Source organism: Anopheles merus, chromosome 2R, assembly GCF_017562075.2.
Source record: "Anopheles merus strain MAF chromosome 2R, AmerM5.1, whole genome shotgun sequence".
In the NCBI taxonomy this organism is placed as follows: domain Eukaryota; kingdom Metazoa; phylum Arthropoda; class Insecta; order Diptera; family Culicidae; genus Anopheles; species Anopheles merus.
Window position 1 is genome coordinate 47,563,847 of NC_054082.1, and position 19,216 is coordinate 47,583,062.

Below are 19,216 nucleotides of genomic sequence, written 5' to 3' on the forward strand. Positions count from 1 at the left end.
CCTTTTCGAACGCTCCTTCTCTACAGCGAAGGCGATTCGCGTTTTGCGAAGCACTTTGTCTCAAGTTCCGCGCACACCCATGCACACATGGGCGTAGATCATGCACTCGCTCGCGTGTAATGCTGCACTGCAGCATCTCGTTGACGTTGTGTGTGCATGCATGCAGTGGATTTAATAAATACGGGAATTAATACGACGCTCTCAACGCCCAGCACCAGCGTGGCCCAGGTGCGACCATACACACGCATACACTCGTTCCTCGCACTCCAGCGCATGCCTTTTGGTGGAAGCTATTACCCTTCAGAAAGGGGTAAAGGGGGCGGGAAGTGGAACGATGGCAGAAAACAGTGTAGCGTCGTGTATAATTTATGGTTTATCGATAATAAATTACGAGCGATTATAATTGATTTAACGTGTACCTGTGCGCGACCTATAAGGCATCACCCACCGCCATTTCCTGTCATCCGGCCGCGGTTCGCTGTTTTGCCAAACGCAGGGCCGTGCACAAGCTGCTATTTATCTACCGCCTATCTTATGAGGGCATCGGGAGTCTAATTTATCCTCAAAATTGACTGCTCGTAACGATGTTGCCGGTAAAGGTGTAGTTGCTCGTGCGCTTGCGAAGGTTACTTTATGCATGTCACGTCAAAACTGCCCTTGTTTGGATTGAAATGTTCTCGCTGGGGCTGAAAAAAATCGATGTTGTGTCGAAACACGTTATCGTTATGTTGGGATGAAGATGAGCATGAGCATTGCATCTAAAAATAGATTGGCATCCGAATGTGTTTTCGGCATATGAAGCACATTTGGAAGAGGCTGTGTACAAATAAGGTTTTAAGCGCCGGAAAATCAAGAGCCTCTTTAGCTCAGTGGTAGAGCGCTGGTCTCGTAAACCAGCGGTCGTGAGTTCAAACCTCACAGGAGGCAAAATGCTGTGGGTGTGTAGTAGTGTGGATAGCTTTTTGCTGATTGATATCAGGTACATTATTTTATTTGTAGTTTGTTGTTGAGCAAGGTCTATGATTTTTTGTCATTACCTTCACTATGCTTCATAAAACGAAAAAAGTACATATTATAAACAATATAAGTAACTGGTGTACATTGCAATGTATTATTTATTTATTTATGTACTTATGTATGTACTCTGGTATAAACTACAAAGACTTTGATGCTGACCTTTGAACCTCTGCATAGTCATGTTGACGTCCAAAATTTCTGTGCAACTGTGTGGAACTGTGTAATTATAGTTAAAATAGAGTCGTTATACGTGGCTACTTTTCTTCTATGTTCGTTGTGCAGAAATGTACGTTGTCTATCAGTTCTAGTTAACTTCAACATTATTTTTAATGATTTTTTTTTACAGATTTATACGGTATACTCTTCCTTGCAAGGCATTCTCAGTTAGTCTTTAAGTGCAATGCTGGAATAATGTAAAGGGCGGTCAATTATACTTTTTTCCGATCAACTATCTCCGATCTCCGAAACTGTATCGATTTGTTCAGTATTATAGAGAAATGTAACAAAAAAACCTTTACTAGATGCCCTTGATTCAAAATTCCTAAAGCAATAATCCTCGATCCGTACATTCAATGTAGCAACCCTTCTCAAAACTCAAGCTCGAAGGACGTTTTGCCGGGTTTTTTAAGTTCGTTGTTTTGTCATCCTGCTGCGCGTTGCTCTGCTTCATGTCGCTCCCTCCTGCCAGTCAGTAATTATGACATTTATATTATTTTGTCATTAATTTTAATACAGTTCCCCTACGGCATGTTCCATTCGGAGTGTTGTCGGCTCGTGTGGTTTCTGTGCTGCTTGTTTATCTTCCATTTCGTTTCCCTGCCATTCGACTGGACAGCCGCAGCCCGGCTTCCCTGTCACAAAACAGGGTGGTAAGCGATGGGGGGTGTTCGGCGAAGGCAGCAACTACGATGCGGGTTGCTGTGAGCCTGTACGATTGGAGATAATAACGTTGGTCGTGCACATTCCGGAACCGTTTTTGCGTTTGATCGCGGTCTGAGCGAGCTATTTATCAATCAGCATCAGCGAAGCATGTGTGTGTGTGTGTGTGTGTGTGTGTGTGTGTGTGTGTGTGTGTGTGTGTGTGTGTTTGTCGTGTCCTTCGTTTGAAACAATTAGAGCGAGCGCAAGCAACGCTGTGAGCTGGAAGAGGGTTAAATTCAATTTTGCAAAATGCAAATTATTTAAAACTAATTACCCAACATCAATCGAACGGCGCAGCCACAACGTAACGGAGCAATTTCGAACGGTTGCGGTTGCGTCGGGCCAAATCAATCAGAAAGTCGCGGAAGCGAATGGAAGTTGCTGGAGGCCACGTTGAAGAGTTTAAAATGTTTTGGAGTTTTTACCTTGATTTTTAATCAGTTTTTCACGGCAAATAGGGATATATAGGCCAATGCTTTTGAAGGTATGAAGAATATATATTATACATTCCAGCCATTCACATTGCATACATCTCCCAATCTAAGTAACTGCACACGAATTGTTAAGCTGCACGGGGTAGTAATTTTTAATTGATTTATTTTTCTACTGTTTTGCGTACTATTTTAACTTTCAAAGGACGAACAAGCTCCCAGGCGCCATGGCAGCATCGTTCAAAATTAGCATTTGGATGAGCTGCCACGGCTGTGGGTACTTGTCCTTCCTTCCTTCACCCGGTTTGGCGCAGCATCCCACTCTCTCGTGGACCATTTTGTGCGAATGTCGGTCGTTATCGTGTCACGTACCGGCAACGTAATTCAGTGCGGGAAGGAAGCGAATTTGTTTAGCATAAATAACAACGGCTGCTGCTGGGTCGCGCTGTTGTGTTGTTGACTCTGTCTGGCCTCGTTGTGCCAGTGTTTGCCGGGTATTGCCGTAGGGGGTGAATACATTTTTCAAATCACACGCCCATCCACCCACAGCACCCACTCTCCCTTCGGTAGACTATATTTTGTTTGTTTCCATCTCATGCATGTAGCGTCTCACGGACGTGGGTTTGCATGCCGAAGGGGGACATGAGGCTGATGGGAGGTTGGAATACTAGACGTCGGCGGTGACGGACGACCACAGATCGGATAGCTCGGATGCTGTTTACCATTGTGATCAAATTGCGCAGATTTTTCCATACTAATAACGGTGTGGTGGCCTTTTGTTTCTCTGTATCACACCAAACGCTCAACGGTTTTCCATCGATGGTGTACAGGATTTGCGTGATTATGGGCTCGCTTGATTACTTGCGCTGGCAGGTTTCTGTGTATTCCGCAAAAGTGAGCCAAATCAATCAATCTTGGGACGTTTTCTCTGGTGACTGATGGTGAAGAACAGATCACGGTTCGTTTTTTTGACATGCATTGCTTTCCAGACTGTCAATAAAGGGCTTAGCAAAGGCGTGTAGATTAATGAGGATATTACAGGGTTTTCCAGGAGTTCTCATAGCTGTGGGACACTTTATTGATTCTTTCTTAAGTGAAATGAAGTGTTATTTCTAATGGGAATTGGACTCTATAGCACCATTGTTGGACAAACCAATAGGAATTTTCAAGGAGCCTGTTCAAAAGGGTACCATAGAGTCCATTTTCCAACATATGAAATTCACTTCCTATAAGATCATCAGGTATCAAGGAAGTGTCCCACAACTATGAAAACCCCTGGAAAATCTTGTAAATCTGGAATACGTGGATAAGAACGAATAATTTCTGGTTTTGATGAATTTTTATTAGTATTAAATTAGTTTTTTGTATGATTTGTGTTAAAACCATCGACTATCATCTGCTTTTACCAGTTTTCCATTCATGGAAATTTATTTAGGGTAGTTAAATACTTCAAGATATTACTCCTTGATTTAAATAACTTCTAATTTAACGATTCGCCATTTTAGATCACTGATATGCTTTTTTAAGCATGTTTTCTGTTTCTAGTAAGGTCTGTAGCAAGTGTTTTGTGTGTGGTATTTCTAGGCAATTCTACAGTAAATTCCAACTTACAACAGTCGCCTAAACGCGTGTTATAAAGAATATTTATATTACAATATAAGAATATTATTTAGATTATTTAAGCATGTGGTATTAAGCATTTATTTGCGGTTTATAAACACACAGTACGCATATCAAAATTATTATGGAAAAACAAAAACAAAGGAGAATCTATACAAAAAGTTTAAACCCGATTTTAGTTTAGCATTTAAGTAATTTATTGAATAATTTGGTCAAATGCTCGACTATTTGAATAATTCACGTGTTGTCTGTAATTTTTCTTTTCGATATAGTATACATACAGCACTATTTTATGCATGTAAAGCTAGTATATTGTAGCGACCTTAGCTTTTACCCCAGCCTCATCATGTTGCTCCTGTCAAAACATATAGACCATTTTGCCCCAAGTGAAACATTTTTCATACTTCAGTTTTAGAAACTTTACATTAAATTAAAATGGTTATTAAATCATAGATAAATATCATGTGATTGAATATACCTTCTTTTTTCTCAAATTAAGTGTAAAATTCTTACGAAAGCTTATTTTCGAGACGGTAAAATTACATCGTTTCTGGTAAACATTTTATTTGCTAATTAATTCAATTATTTTTAAATCTTTTGTTATGAAGTGTTTATGGTGGGCTTCAAACATTGTATTTGATGTTTTTCAATCATTAGAAGTCATTATAAACGTGTTAATTTGCCGATAATGCAAGTGACCATTTCGCCACACAGAACCGTTTTGCCACAGGTTCCACAATCCAAATGGTACCAAGTAATTATATTTTTTCTGAAAAAAAAACAGCATTTTTAGACCTCTAAATAAACATTACGTATAATTTGACAAATTTAAACTTATTGTTCGAAATTCGATCAACATAAGCTCAAATATTGTATGTTCCTTATGGTGCTCATGGTGTTAAATATTAAAATAAATATTAACGGTCAATTCGATGGTACAGTGGTGTTTTCCGTCAATCCCGATAAAGGACACTATCGAAGTGGAGTCGTGCTGATAACGATCGGGTCGAGCAATCCCGATAACACGAAAATTCCCGAACGTGGCAAAGATTACGATCTTTATAAAGATATATAAAGCCATTCTTTCACCGATCCCCGAACCAAGCGACTGATTTTTTAGCTACAATAAACTAACTACGTTGCTTAAAAAACGCTTGTGTATTTCATATTTATTGTACATTCGGGTGAACGAAAGAATTCTGTTGATAACGTTTCAACACATGGGGTTTTCCTTTTTTCGGATTCATAACAGGCTTTTCTTCTGGATTCTCACACTGCCTTTTTGTTTGCTACTAACACAGTGGACCTGTGATTTAACGTAATTTTCTGTAATTATTTGCAATGATGAAAGTTCGTGCGATCGCTTTTGACCGTAAGATATGGGACAGATGGTGAGATCTGTTGTCGAAAAGTGTTTTGAAATAAACATTTAGCAAATGAAGTGCATCCATATAGTGAAGACATATGACACCAAACGTTAAAAATTATTGATGCACATGATGTTAGATATTTTTACTAATTTCAGGCTAGTAGAATAATGGTTATAAAACATTTTGATCTACCCTTAATCTTTGAATTCGTGTTGGGATTATATGTGCAATAAACAGGGCATCAACATATCTTACTTAATAATGTTATAAAGATACATCAAACAATAACAAGTGGTCTAAATGTGCTTTGAAAAATTTCCCAAAGAAATTTCCACCGTGGTAACACGCACTGGGGTTATAATAAACGCCCAAAAAGTGTTACTCTATGGCTGCCGGGCACATGTAATTGCCATAAATAAAATCACACCGTTTGAGTGCAAACTTTCATGATATTTTTTCCGTACACGATCACATATACACGTGTGTAAAACGCGCAACCCCGTGCGAGCCACCGTACCCCGGAGCTGATACTCTGCGGGGGACACTTTTTATAGCAGTGGATGTATTTTGTGTGTGTGTTTTCCCGTCTTTACTTATGCTCAACGAATGATAGCACTTTCGTGGTACGTGGTTTGCGGTCGTTTGCCTTTGGGAAAGGAATTAGTGCCTTAGCCTCGGCGCGCTTGTCCGTGCTGCAGGCAAACTCCGCCATAAAACAATAAAGTACATTTATCTCCGTGAATTCGCGTGTATCGTCGATCCGTTCGTTGCATGCACAGACCTGGGCTATGCACGATGCTAACCGTGGTCGTCTCGGCTGGTTGGCAGGAAAATATGACAACTGCGTGAGTGCGCCCACGTGTCGACGTTCTACACCCGCTTACAGGGCGGTATTACCGAACGGACAGTTACCATGCACGTGGATGGCATGCAATAGACGGCGTTCGGTAAACGTTCACTGGATCGGAATTCACTACGAAGACACCACTACAATGTGCGTCCGGGTCGGTAGGCAAAATAAATACGCAAAATAAAAAACACCGTTTCTTACTCCTTGGTTAGTGCACTATTTCTTCTTCGTTTTTTAAGTGTATATTTCACTATCACCAATCGGTCTACTCGTTCAGCTCGTGCATGCTCTTCCGGCTGATTGCTCTCATAACATTGCTGTGTCTTCGCACGGCCTCGTGCGCTGACATTATTTGATAACGGAGTGCGAAAGTGAAAAACAAAAACAAAACACAAAAAACGGCAGGCATGCACGCGTGTCTAACTACGCGCGCAACATAAACATGATTCCGGTCGCCGTAAATTGTGTGTGCCTGTGTGTGCCTTTATCGGCAAAGATGATTCGACTAACCGGTGCGCGGCGGTGAAGGAAGCATTGTTTACGGCGCCTGGCCCGTTTTGATTGCATGAATAAAGGGAAACGGATTTCCCGAGCACGACGAACCACGCCAACCATAGGGAGGGAATGCTAAAAAGCTGCCACCACACTCGTGCGCACAGCCGCGCTTGTGTCCAAGTGTGCTCCGCTGCCCTACTATTGTTGCGATACGATGCGGGAGCGCACAGAAGGTGGCAACTTGTGTTATATATATATTTTTTGCTTTCCACGGTCAAGCATCGGCCCATAGGAGGATCCGTTTGCCCCAGCGCGCAATCAAAGCGGATCGCGGAAAATGAGCACAAAGTGACGAACAAAGCGAATGAGAGTGAAGAACCGCGCGCGCCCTCAAACACAATGTGTGCCGTGTGACGGTGAAGGCCGTTTGCTTGTGCGTTGGCCGTATTAAATAATAACCTCCCGCGTTGAATGATGATTATGATGTGTGGTGCAGCTACTACTCGGGCGTTGCTTTCACGTTGGGTGGAAGGGTGATGGTTTAAAGGGATGGGGAGGGAGGGGGGGGGTAGTATGTGTTTAAGTCGATAGTAAAGATGCAATTGCCTCGGTCGGAGGATAGGATTAACAAGCCTGCCCGTTGTAGATTGAAGGGTAATTGGCATTATGTCTGCTTTGATGGAGAAGTGCATTCGCAGCGGGTGCACACTTCTCACATTTCTGCCTGTCGACACGCATTTCCGCATGAGTGGTTATCGCCGGGGAGGAATGGATAGTTGACGTAAAGTAAGGTGACACTTATCTGATGTCAAGGGTGGAGCATACTGATGCTTATTTCTAGATCTATTCTTCACAATTACATTATCGTTCAATCAACTGTGGATTAGGTGAGATTTTGCAGTTCGAGTCACGCTTTTAAATTCACTCTGATATGCAGAATGATTTTATATACAAAATCTACTTTACATATGTATGTGAAAAGCTAGAAGAATTTGGTATATGAACGTTTTATTCAGGATTCAAATTCATAATTTTTTTTATTTGCTATTCTAGCTGTTTAAATTGTTCTTATTTATGTTTTTACTACCTAATAATAACCTGCTGTAGTTCTTCGTCTCAAGCGAATAATTTGGTGTACGTCTATGTATCTATTGGCGGGTGAAATTGACTTCTAAAAATACTTCTTTCACTATTTTGTAAAAGGGAGATATTTTTTCAATTCTTTAAAGTTAAAAGTTATTGAAAAAATTTGATAAAAAAAATAGAATCAGTTTCCGTTGTGCATATTTTCTGATATAATATGTCTGCTCCTGAGTATTGGCCCTTTCATGCAATACTCAGGATAAATTAAATAAAATTGCATTAAAATTACTTCTTTGATGGGAGTTTAGTGTGTGAAATTAATGAATGCCAAATTATATTCCATTTTATTGTGCTTTTGAAATGTGTCTGATGTAAACAATCACATTTTTGTTATCTATATCTGTTAAGCTTTTTCAATTGCTATAGTTTTCTTCTATGAATAGCGTGGTATAGTATCTAATAGGTGAGTATTATCACTTTTACTATTATTATTGTCATTATTATTATTATTATTATTATTATTATTATTATTATTATTATTATTATTATTATTATTATTATTATTATTATTATTATTATTATTATTATTATTATTATTATTATTATTATTATTATTATTATTATTATTATTATTATTATTATTATTATTATTATCATCATCATCATCATCATCATCATCATCATCATCATCATCATCATCATCATCATCATATTTTTAATTATACATTTTGTTTTAACATACAGGCAACCTTCGGGATACGATGATTCGCAGATACCATGATTTTGGTTTTGATTTTGACAGTTTAAAGCTGTCATTTGAAAAGATTTTTTTTATTTCTTACTGATAACCGTCTTATTGATTAATTATTATAAATACATTCGTAAACATAATTATAATGCGTAGTGCTTTGAGGAAACTCATTCTCAACCTCTCTTTTAGGAAGGTATACACGGTACACGCTTAGGAAGAAACATAGTTTAAATGTAACCCATAAACAATCAGCAAAAGTGGAAAGATGATAATGCTTTGGATAAAAAAAAGAAAGATTTTTCACATTTTCAATCGATACAGCCAAAGTGAAACTATTCAAACATTTTCCTGAACAATCAATCTACCTGATTTGTCTTTGTTGCGAGTAATTCATATACTTTTGCAAAGAACCGGAATTATAACGAACAATAACAAACAACAGGTGCAAGATAGGAAGGTCGCTTTTACTGTCAATAAAAGATAATGTTATCTTATTAAATATAATGTAACATTAGTTTGGTGCTCTGTTATGTGAAAACATCGATTTAATCTTGGTAAACATTTCTTCTGCCGACGGCAACGGCACATATGTGCAGAAAGCTACACGAAATGCAGTAGGAAAGCGATGCTTTAATAACACTTTCGTGAAAGAACAACCACAGTAATTAAATAAATGCACTTTTCATTCAAAACCCTTCTTTCACCCCGAAGGTTTCGGTTGCACCAGCTCGAGCCCAGTCACATCTGTTGTTACTCGGTGCTCGCGTTGTTCGCTCAACCAGCCAGCTCGTTTTTGCAGCGCAAGTGAACGTAGGTCGATGATTGCGACAACTTAAATGCCTCACAGTCTTCCTTGGCCAAAGTCAAGGAAAGCGATCGCAGGATAGGACGCGCGGCCATTACCGACCACTTACCCAGGGTGATATTTGTGAGAAAAACAAAACCCCCTTCAAACTGCAACCAATCAGGAAATGGCATTTAAGAGAGTAACTATCTCCAACGCCAAACCAACCGCTCGTAGCAGGCGCGTAGCTCAATTACAGGGTCTGCTCGCAGAGGAGGAAACAGCAGCCGAGTGTTTGGTAGGAAATTATTTCGGAAATGCAGCAAATGGTAAAAGAAAAACCGCTCGTACAACTACTCTATCTAATTTGGGCGTTTGCTTCACACAACCCCGCACACGCACTGCAATTACGGCACAGCACATACAACATTATCATAAGCATTGAACAACCCATTGTCGTCGATGCAAAATTAGCTGTCGATTAAAAGCCAACCGCTGCAGAGAGCGCACAGATGCTACTCAAGCACTTGCAGCGATTGGGAAATGGTCGCGTTCCGTTGGCATTGGCCAACGCAAGAAAAGGGCCATGTGGTGATGGTGGTTCGCACACTAGGATGACATTGTCACCCCGCAGCTCTACAGGGCATGATAAATGGAGTGCGGAGTCTCTTTACTTCACTCGATTATTTATTCAGTACCGCCGCCGCCGTAGAAATGCAAAACTCTGACATACGAGAAGGGCGGGAAAAAACCCCTCCACACGGCCAGCGATGGCGTTCCTCTTCTGTGCGTGCCACGGAGACGGTGTAAGGAAGAAAAAATGTTGCTTGACAACAATCATCTATATTTTGTCACAGGAAACACACACACACACACACACCACACACACACACACACACACACACATGTGGTGCCCGAGAAGAGCGAATGGTATAAAACGACCGGGTAAAGCATAAATACTACCATCGTCGGAATTACATTAGGCAAACTTGTTTGATATACAATGTCGCCTGCCAGCAGCAGCAGCATCGACGTGGTGAAGTCATTAGCGGCGGGCAGCCGCGTACCCAGCTGATTTCGGGAAGTATTAATATTCGTTATTAGGCAAACGCAATCGCGCACGGATGTGGCTGACATAAAACTGTCCTCAAGGAAACCCCACACAGGCATACTGGCGACACACACGCGCGCACACAATGCTGTGAGCGTTTGGGGGTAAAATTATAGCGCAAAAGAAAGCTGGAGTTTAAAATATGCGTGTGATGTGCGCGCTGGGAAAACTAAAACATGTTCCCATCACGGACGCCACGACGCACCAGCACCATCGCGGGATGACAGTAACGCCGGTGCTAGTGGGCGTAAATGTGTCAAGGGGGAATTGTAATTTATGGAAATGCATAACCACATACGAATGCCGTGTCATGTGCGTTTGGGTTTCGTTGACGGTTTGGCAAGAGCTTTGGCGGGAAAGTAACGATGATACAGTCAGGCACGTCCAGAAGAGACTAAAAAGTGCAAATGTTTCGTTCGTAAAAGAGCACACTAATTAATTTAAAGCCGGACTATAAAGGGAACGGTGTCACATGATGAGCGAAATGATGCGAAAGAATGCTTGGGTAGTTGCAATTAGATGAAGTAAATGTTGCAATACTGTAATTGCATTGGCATAGACAAAAATAAATAAAGGTATTCTTAGATGAACATAACTAAGAACATAAAATGTTTGGCGTAGATCACAATTCAATTAAATTTTCTAAATTGTCAAACCATAAAAATTACACTTGTATCGATTTCTCGGCACATTATACCTCATTTCTCTACCAAAACTCACGCAAATGGCTAACGTTTGCCAGCTCTATGCAATTAAATTTCTCCTGCATTCCCCTTAATCTGCATTAGCGATCGATTCAACCTTTTTTCCCGACGGTTTCTTCCTGCCATGGATTACAACATCGTTGTGGTTGGTTGGGCCTGTGCCTGCAGAAGAACAAATTCACCATTAATTCTACGCTCAGCCGATGCAATGCGGCAAAACGCATTAAGCCATAATCCCATGCCCATGGCCAGGAATTCCATTTCCTAATCTCAACTAGATTAATTTTTATGACCAAACTCATCCACTCGCATTCCCCGCGTTTGCGGTGCAGCACCGCCGGACTTGTAAATATCGTGTGCGGCCGCCGATTGTTCCGAACGTACAATCGCATCAATCAAGCCATTTCATGAAATCGTTTTTCGGCAGGGCTCTCTCTAGCAACTGCTTACCGGTTGGACCATGTGGTGGTGGCGGTGGTTGGCCGTTTTGGAATGCTGAAAATCAATCACATCCCATCGATTTTCGGCTACGGCCAGGGAACGCTCCAAAAAGGGCCACAACGTGTTTAGTTGGGATCGAAACGGAAGAAGGGTGGAAAAAGAAAGAGCGGAGCGTCTATCAATGAAAGCGAAATGGAGAGAAGAAGACAGGAATGGTTTTGCTGGCCGACAACCGGCATGTATGGGTTTTTTTCTATTGGTGTTCCCCTTGTAAAGCCGGTCGGTAGAGTTTTAACCAGCCATTCCCTTGTTTTATTATGATTGATGCCCCGAAGGCTCAGCGAATTGGAAGCAATCAGTCTCCGGATGAATGAAGCCATGACCTCCCGAGACCCGAATGTGCACGCCCGTACTCTGAGGTACACACACGAAATGTACGCGAAATCGAGGAACACACAGAACTCCTCGCACTTGATGGTCCCGGAGAGCGCCAACGCGGCCAGCGATTCCAATCCGAAATATGACAGAAGATAAAATAAGGCAACAGTGAAACCAGGGAACCAGCAACACGCGGCTGGCTCTGTACACGACCGGTGGGGCTTATGCTGGAGATGGAAAATAAACAGATAAACGGAGCTGATGGAAGGATCTGGAGTTGGGAGGATAAAATACATGCGTGGTGTAGGATAAAAACTGCAGGCGTTTGCTGGCCACATAACCGGACTGGCCCGGAGACCGAGAAGCTGTTAAGCTGGTCGAGCGGAAAGAGTATTGAATTTGGGCCCGAAAAGCTAACCGCAGCAGTGTGGCCGGCAAGGTTAATTAGCATAAATTTATTAATCATATATTTTATACCCGATGCAAACCTTTGCTTGCATACTGTAGAGAAAAGGGAAAGAGAGAACCATGGAATGCCTCGCCAGTTTGATTGTGGGAATAATTTATACAATTTCATGTTTCAACTGCCACATGTGTCTCTCGCAGCACACACGTACACAGCGACAACGACGTGCCTTAACGCAGAGCTCTATTATTATTATCATTATTAATATTATTATTATCTGATTTTCATTCATCAGTCACAGAAGGAAAATCAACCGAATCAATTCCTTCGGATCCCCTGTATACGAGGGATGGAAAAGCGAACGGAAAGGTGGCAACTGACATTCGAAGGGGGGGGGGGGGATATAAATGGACGGAGGCAACAACGGTACATGTATAATTCATCTTGCCGTAAACATAAAATTACGAATAATGATCGATTGTTGGAAATAACAATAAACTATACATTTATTCACAAATTCCATCCGTCCGTTGCGTTCGTTGATTGCAAGGTGAACCTTCGCGCGTACAAGCCCGCCGTGCGTGAGGCCGGGTCGATAAAATCATCCCCGATCGGGGCGCGGGATAACGGGACGGGTGAGACAAAAAGCGTCGTTAATTTTCCATTTCATTAAGTTCTATGGAAACAACAAGCAAGTTCCTTTTTTCGTCCCGATTGCTCTGTACTGGAAGCAGTGTGATAACAACACAGGAAACTTGCTTACTCTCCGCGATCTGACCGTACTGCGGATGCTAGAACCGACCAACTGACCCTCGCTTGTCTGCTGGTTTAAACCATTTGAAACTAAGAACCATACTGTGTTCTGTTTAGCTGTAGGACCGACAGGCAATTCGTAACGAGAAATAAAGAAACATTCATTGCACAAACAGCGACAACATGTTTATCCAAGTGGCCACGTTCCCAGCCATGAACGCACACTGCGCTGTGAAAGCGAGCGGAATGAATTCTAAAACTGCAGACCCCTTCTGCCGAGTATCTCGCTTAGGACGGACGTGTCCACAGATAACAACGCCAAAGTCAATTATTATCATACCATCGAGGGAGTCGAAGATGGTTACTCATCATGACCGAAGCCTACGCCCTTCCGGCGAGACCATCAGTGCGTGAGAAGAGCCCATGATATGCTCTTTATGTGCGAGGAACTTCACTTCCTGGGCGTAGGACGCATCCCTAATAGTGGGCGTACGCTAGCATCACTCGTCAAACAAAACGGTCCTACAATGACAAACGAAGGGAAAAGATAGCTGCCACTATCATACACATGTTGTGAAGTTTAAGGCAATTCCAGACAGTGAAGAGAGAAAAAACAGCCTTCACCTACTCGCACGCACAAACTGGTAACAAAAGGATATCCATCTCGATCGCTATAGGTCCGTTTAGAGCCAGCAGAAATCACCTCGCCCGAGATTTTGGGATGTTTGTTGTGTATATGTTGTGCTGGAATTGAGCAGAATGAAGATAAATTAAGATGAAATATGTCACCAGCAGATAGCGCAAAGTAGCATGAATATATATAAGCTTAAACCATTGTCGCTGCTGCCACCGCTAGGGACCTAAATGCGGGACCGAAACGCTTTTCAGCTTTACCCGCGAGTATGCCTGCGTCTGCATGCGTTAAGGAGCAACTGGGAAGAACATTTTTCAGTATAGTTAAATCCTGTATTATATTTTCAAATGGAACACCGGTACGTTTACAGTGGATGCATTGTTTATAGCACTCCGTTGTGCGGTGTTTGAGAAGAGGTTGATTGTTCGCAATGGGAAAAGTACAGAAGGGCACCCTCAAAAAACGACAAAACAATCGAGTCTTCTAGCCGAGACGACAAATGCCAAACCATAGCGTTTTAAAGCGACCTCCGTCGTGCCGGGCGGCAGTACGTCCTGTAGGTTCTGTAAATTCACGTCACAACGGGTTGATTTGGGTCGTAAATGACGGCAACGCTCCAAGATTACGGGTTTCACGTTCCTCACGTTCCACCCTACCGAGCGGGGACGGCACACAACAAGTCTTGGTGTGTGGCTCTCGGTTCGTCGAGAATTACCTCCAGCAGAGTCGCTGTAAACAGTACGAATAGCGAAAGGAAAATCATAGCAAGGGTAGCTCTTATCCCGAACGTAACCGTGCTTTGCTTGCTCAGTGGCTGTCTCGTTAGGTTAGTACCAAGCGTACGCAGGCAAAGACTAAGGCAACGAAAACGGCCGTGAATAGGGATGCAGTTTATGGTGCTTTAAAATTGTACTTTTAATTGAAAAATGTGACGTAAATTATGATCCATGCAGTGTGTGCACCTCGGCGTGTGCAGGGTTAGCATATGTGTTTGTGTTGGGGTTGGAAACGAATGAGCTCCATGAGCTTGGTTAGGAAGGTTCTAACCCAAGAGAAGTCGACCACAAACGTGGGATGAAACGACAATCATAATAATGATCTCTCCCACGTATGTCACCTATCGGGAGAAAATCGTAGGTGTTGGAGAAGGGATTAGAACAAACTCATAAGCTTGAATCTTATTAAACATTTTAGTGATCTTGGCTGTGAGAAGGGTGGATTATAAATGTTCTCATTCTTCGTTCAAGTATTGCACACAATGAGGTTGGTATTGGTTGTCATGGTAATGGTAGAAGCATCGGAGTTTATGTTGTTCACATAAACAAATGTTAATAGGTTCATTAACCTCAGTTTCTCAAAATTGTTAAAAAAAAAAAGGCAAAGTTCGGCGATAACAATATCGATATGCATGAAAAAAACAATCCAAGTCGGAATTTTCTTGCTAAAGCTTCGTTAAAAAAAAAAGTGTAATGACATGTAGCGACCTTGGCCGCTACGATATAGACCGTCGATGACAGCTGATAACGGCGGCCGTATCCATACAGGCGGCTAATGAACACGAACCGTGAAATAGGAGAGGATGTGAGAGAAAGATCATCGTGAGAATGGAGAGAGGACAAGGTTGACGATCGAAGGAGCAAACGGGCGATGGCGGTAAAAGATGAAGGGGATTCTGGTGTCGGTGCTTGGCTAGATCGGAAGTGTAGTTAATTGAAATAAAAGTTCTGGTGTTGGGGAGCATAAAATTTAGCATTTTATTTATAACAAATAGTTCTAACCGTTTCAATTGCAAGAAGTCAATCTGTAACAAAGTAGTAATGTATATGTTCAGGAAATTCGATAACAGCTTCAATTTGATAATGCATATTATTGTATTAAATTTGAATGCATGTGCTTATTAAAAGCTATGTAAAAAAATATACATAATTGAACTAGCCTACATTAGGATTCCATAAAATTCTAAACCCTGTGATATGCAGCTCTAGTACACAATTTCATTAAAATTCAATCATTATGCATGTAAAATGCCTAAATTACAATGCAAGAACAGATTTGCCAATCTTTCTCTTCCCAAAAGCCATTTCCGAAAATAGCTCCGATTGCTCCCTCTCTAGACAGCCGGACACCGGAATGAATAATGGGTTCGTCTTTGCAATAAAACATCGGCAAAATGCTCTGGGAACTTTGCCCAACTGCCATCGACAGCACGGAGCGGAGCAGCTGAAGCATAACGAAGGAAAATGGTTCATTTGGAAGTTGGAGGTCGTTTGCAAAATTTAGAACCTAATTGCTCAGTCTTGCACACACAAAAAGAAACTCTTCGTCTTCTTCGGATGCACTCCGGACCGGTGTCCGGTCGGGTCCATTTATCGCACCCGGTAAACCGTTCCCGCTCCCCACCCCATGCTAAGGGTTGTGATCGGCACAAGGAGAACCGGAGGGCAGGAGATGCATTATTATTTCGTTCGCCCATTCTTGTGGTAGAAACATGTAACCAGGCGTCTCTGCATAACCACTTGGGTGAGACTGGGCCCCGGGTACATGAAAAGAAATTTGAATGCCAAATGACCCAACCGGGAAACGCTGCACATTTATTTCAGGAATGTATTCATAGATATTGAGTGAGACAGAGAGATAGAGAGAATGGGCAATAGCAACTGCAGGAGCATTGCAAATCGTTGTCTTCCTCCGGCGTAGAATCGGTCTAGAACAACCACGACCACGGAATGTTCTCGTGGACTCTGGAGTATTTCAATGTAACTGGACCGTCTCTAGAATACTCCATTCACTATCTCGCCATAATAAACTGGGAAAATTATTGTGTACGTGCATCATTGAACTAACTATGGTCGAGGGGATTGCCAAGATATCTAGAGGAATCTTGTGAGTTGTGAGTACTTTCAGTGCTGTTGTTGGATACTGTATGGTTGATTTATTTTATCCTTTAGTGACGAAGAATCGTTTCTATAACAGTAAAATTCTTCCCTCAAGTGTGTGGCAATGAGTACAGGTAAGAATGTTTTTAGTTAGAATAAACCATCGCTTTAGGAATCCGCACAGGTATTTTCGTTTTATGGAATGCAAGAGAAAAGGATAAATATTTCAAACCTTCTTAAAGCCGTCCACGAATCACACAAGCAGTCATATCCGCAAGGGATAACTTCCCGGTATAACTTTTCCCATCAAGCGATCCACTTTTGCTGACACATTCAAAGCTAGTTGCGGCACGGTACAAGTCTCAAAACACGGTAGCGTACACCAAGGTGGCAGAGACTGAGAATTTCATTCCCGTACCAGTGAACAGATTCCAGCGGCACAACCATGCTAGGATGTTCCATGCACATGACGATAAAGGAAGAAAACATCAAGTTTATTAGGTAGTCCAGAGGCACAACACGGCAGAGAGGTGAGGAAGCTGAGGACGAAAGTATGAAAACTTCAAAATAAATACACGTATATACACATACGCTAACCACGCTACCGGTTTCTCATCCTGGTTTTTCGCTTCAGAGATCCTGTGCTCTTCGGTCCTGAAAAATTTACCCGACGGGACGGGCATCCTATCGGGCGGTCCGTACAAACGGAGCCAGAGAACATTGTTTAAACAACCAAAAATTTTAATTTTAAATTTCAATATAAGATCATAAACATTCCTGCTACCTCGCACGGTTCAGTGCCGTATCTGGTCGGTTTCGTCTGCCTTGTGCAACGTGTGTACGGGAGAAACTCGCTTCGAGCGAGCAGTGTGCATTCCGGTCAATGTGAATCTGTGTAGGGAGAGGGTCGTCCGTGTGCGTCGGGATGATAGAGTTGGATTTTAGTTTTCGTTTTTAGGCTACTCAAAAATCCGGACTAAAGTGAAGTTACCGACCGCAAATAAAGAGAGCAGGCCTAACGACTCCAATGTCTGGGATAGGGAATGTATGTGAGGAGTTTGGCCGTTCATGGAATAGCATAAGCTGGTTCGGTATAAGCTTATTAGTTTGTTTTACGCCCGGATAATCGGAAACGTTTGCTTTGACACATAGAATTGTAGAAATAAGTTTTCTCTTGCTTGATAATCTAAAACTTCAATCTTCAACATGCAAAACGCTACGACGTAGTCGGAAAAGGAAAACTCAGCATAAATACCCCTATTTGCTTGAGGAATGTAAGAAGAATTCTGCTCTTAGGGAATGCTTCCACGTCGTTCCACCGCGGGTATATTATTGCCGCCGTCATCGTCAACATCAACCGCATTCCAACAGCTCATTTGGTTGATTATTTGCACAAATGGCGGTAGCCCTTTTCGATAAATCATTCAGCGGAAGGTTCGTGAAGCGTGGAAACCACAACCCACCTGCTCCCTATTCGCGTATGCTTGTCACACGGCTAGGCGAGAACGCTAGGATGTGCTAGGTAGCCAATTTGTGTGACTAGCATTTGGCACCAGACATGCTGAGGCAAGCACCGGCAAAGCATATGCCACAACGTGCGATTAAACAGACATAAAATGCCCTCATCAGCACAAGCAGCAGCAGCAGCACCAGCGTCATAATCAACATCATCAACGAATGATGATTGCAAACGTTTCCCCCTATTGCGTCGACTACTGCGCAATGCGTTGCAGATTATGGTGAAAAAAAAAGAAACACTGTGGAATGTAGAACTGCATTCAAAACATTCCCGTTCAATTGGTGTGTCGACATAGGAGGGCAGAGAGCAAAAGCGAAACGATGACTGCCGCTTTTCACGTGCGCTATAATGTGGTCATTTTGATAATCAGAAGTTGGCAGCACCGAACGACGTAAAGTGTTTTTCGTTCTGTTGATTTTGCACGGTGAATCGCGTTTATTCCAAGTGGCGTCAAAGCTACTTTTTTTAAGATGCATTATTCATTTGCCATATAAAGAAGAGAGGCATTGAAGCTCGCGGTTCGTTGCATATACTTTATCGTTTTGAACAGAAACACCTGCCGCTCGGCAAAATATTGCATTTCGATCTTTACCACCGACTGAAAAAATAATTCTAAACGAAGCAAAACGTATTATTCATTATTTACACAGTTGTTTTCTATCGTGAAACGTTTACCCGTATCCGGTGCTGCCTGCACTGAAGTGCAGTCTCGGAGTGAAGTGCATTTCTATCCAAACCGACTAAAAAAAAGGAAAATAACAATAACACAACAGCAGTGCTTGCGTTTTTATTTTGTTGGTCTATCTAGCGACGAGAAATAACATAAGGACAGAACTTCGAAGGTATCTAAGAGTGGGAAGACACCCTTTTCGCTCCGAGTGTGCTTGGACCATCGCATGAATGCATTTGGCTGCGGTTTTTAGGAAACCACTTACAGCCGCCAATCGGGGAAGGGGAAAAAATAAATAATCGCTCACCGTTGAAACGTACAAACAAACAAACAAACAAACCAAACGGTTCAGTCCACTGTCCTGTGTAACTGCATCGACTGCAACCGAGCCTCGGGGTAGTA

At 42.1% G+C, this 19,216-nt stretch overlaps 1 protein-coding gene and 1 non-coding gene across 3 annotated transcripts in view; both read left to right on the forward strand.

The window, feature by feature from the left end:
* The window catches only part of LOC121588923 (mpv17-like protein), a 141,904-nt gene that overhangs the window by 86,465 nt on the left and 36,223 nt on the right, over positions 1 to 19,216 (forward strand). The window lies entirely within an intron of this gene.
* Trnat-cgu lies at positions 856 to 927 on the forward strand. Its single transcript has one exon. It is a non-coding gene; the product is annotated as a tRNA-Thr (tRNA).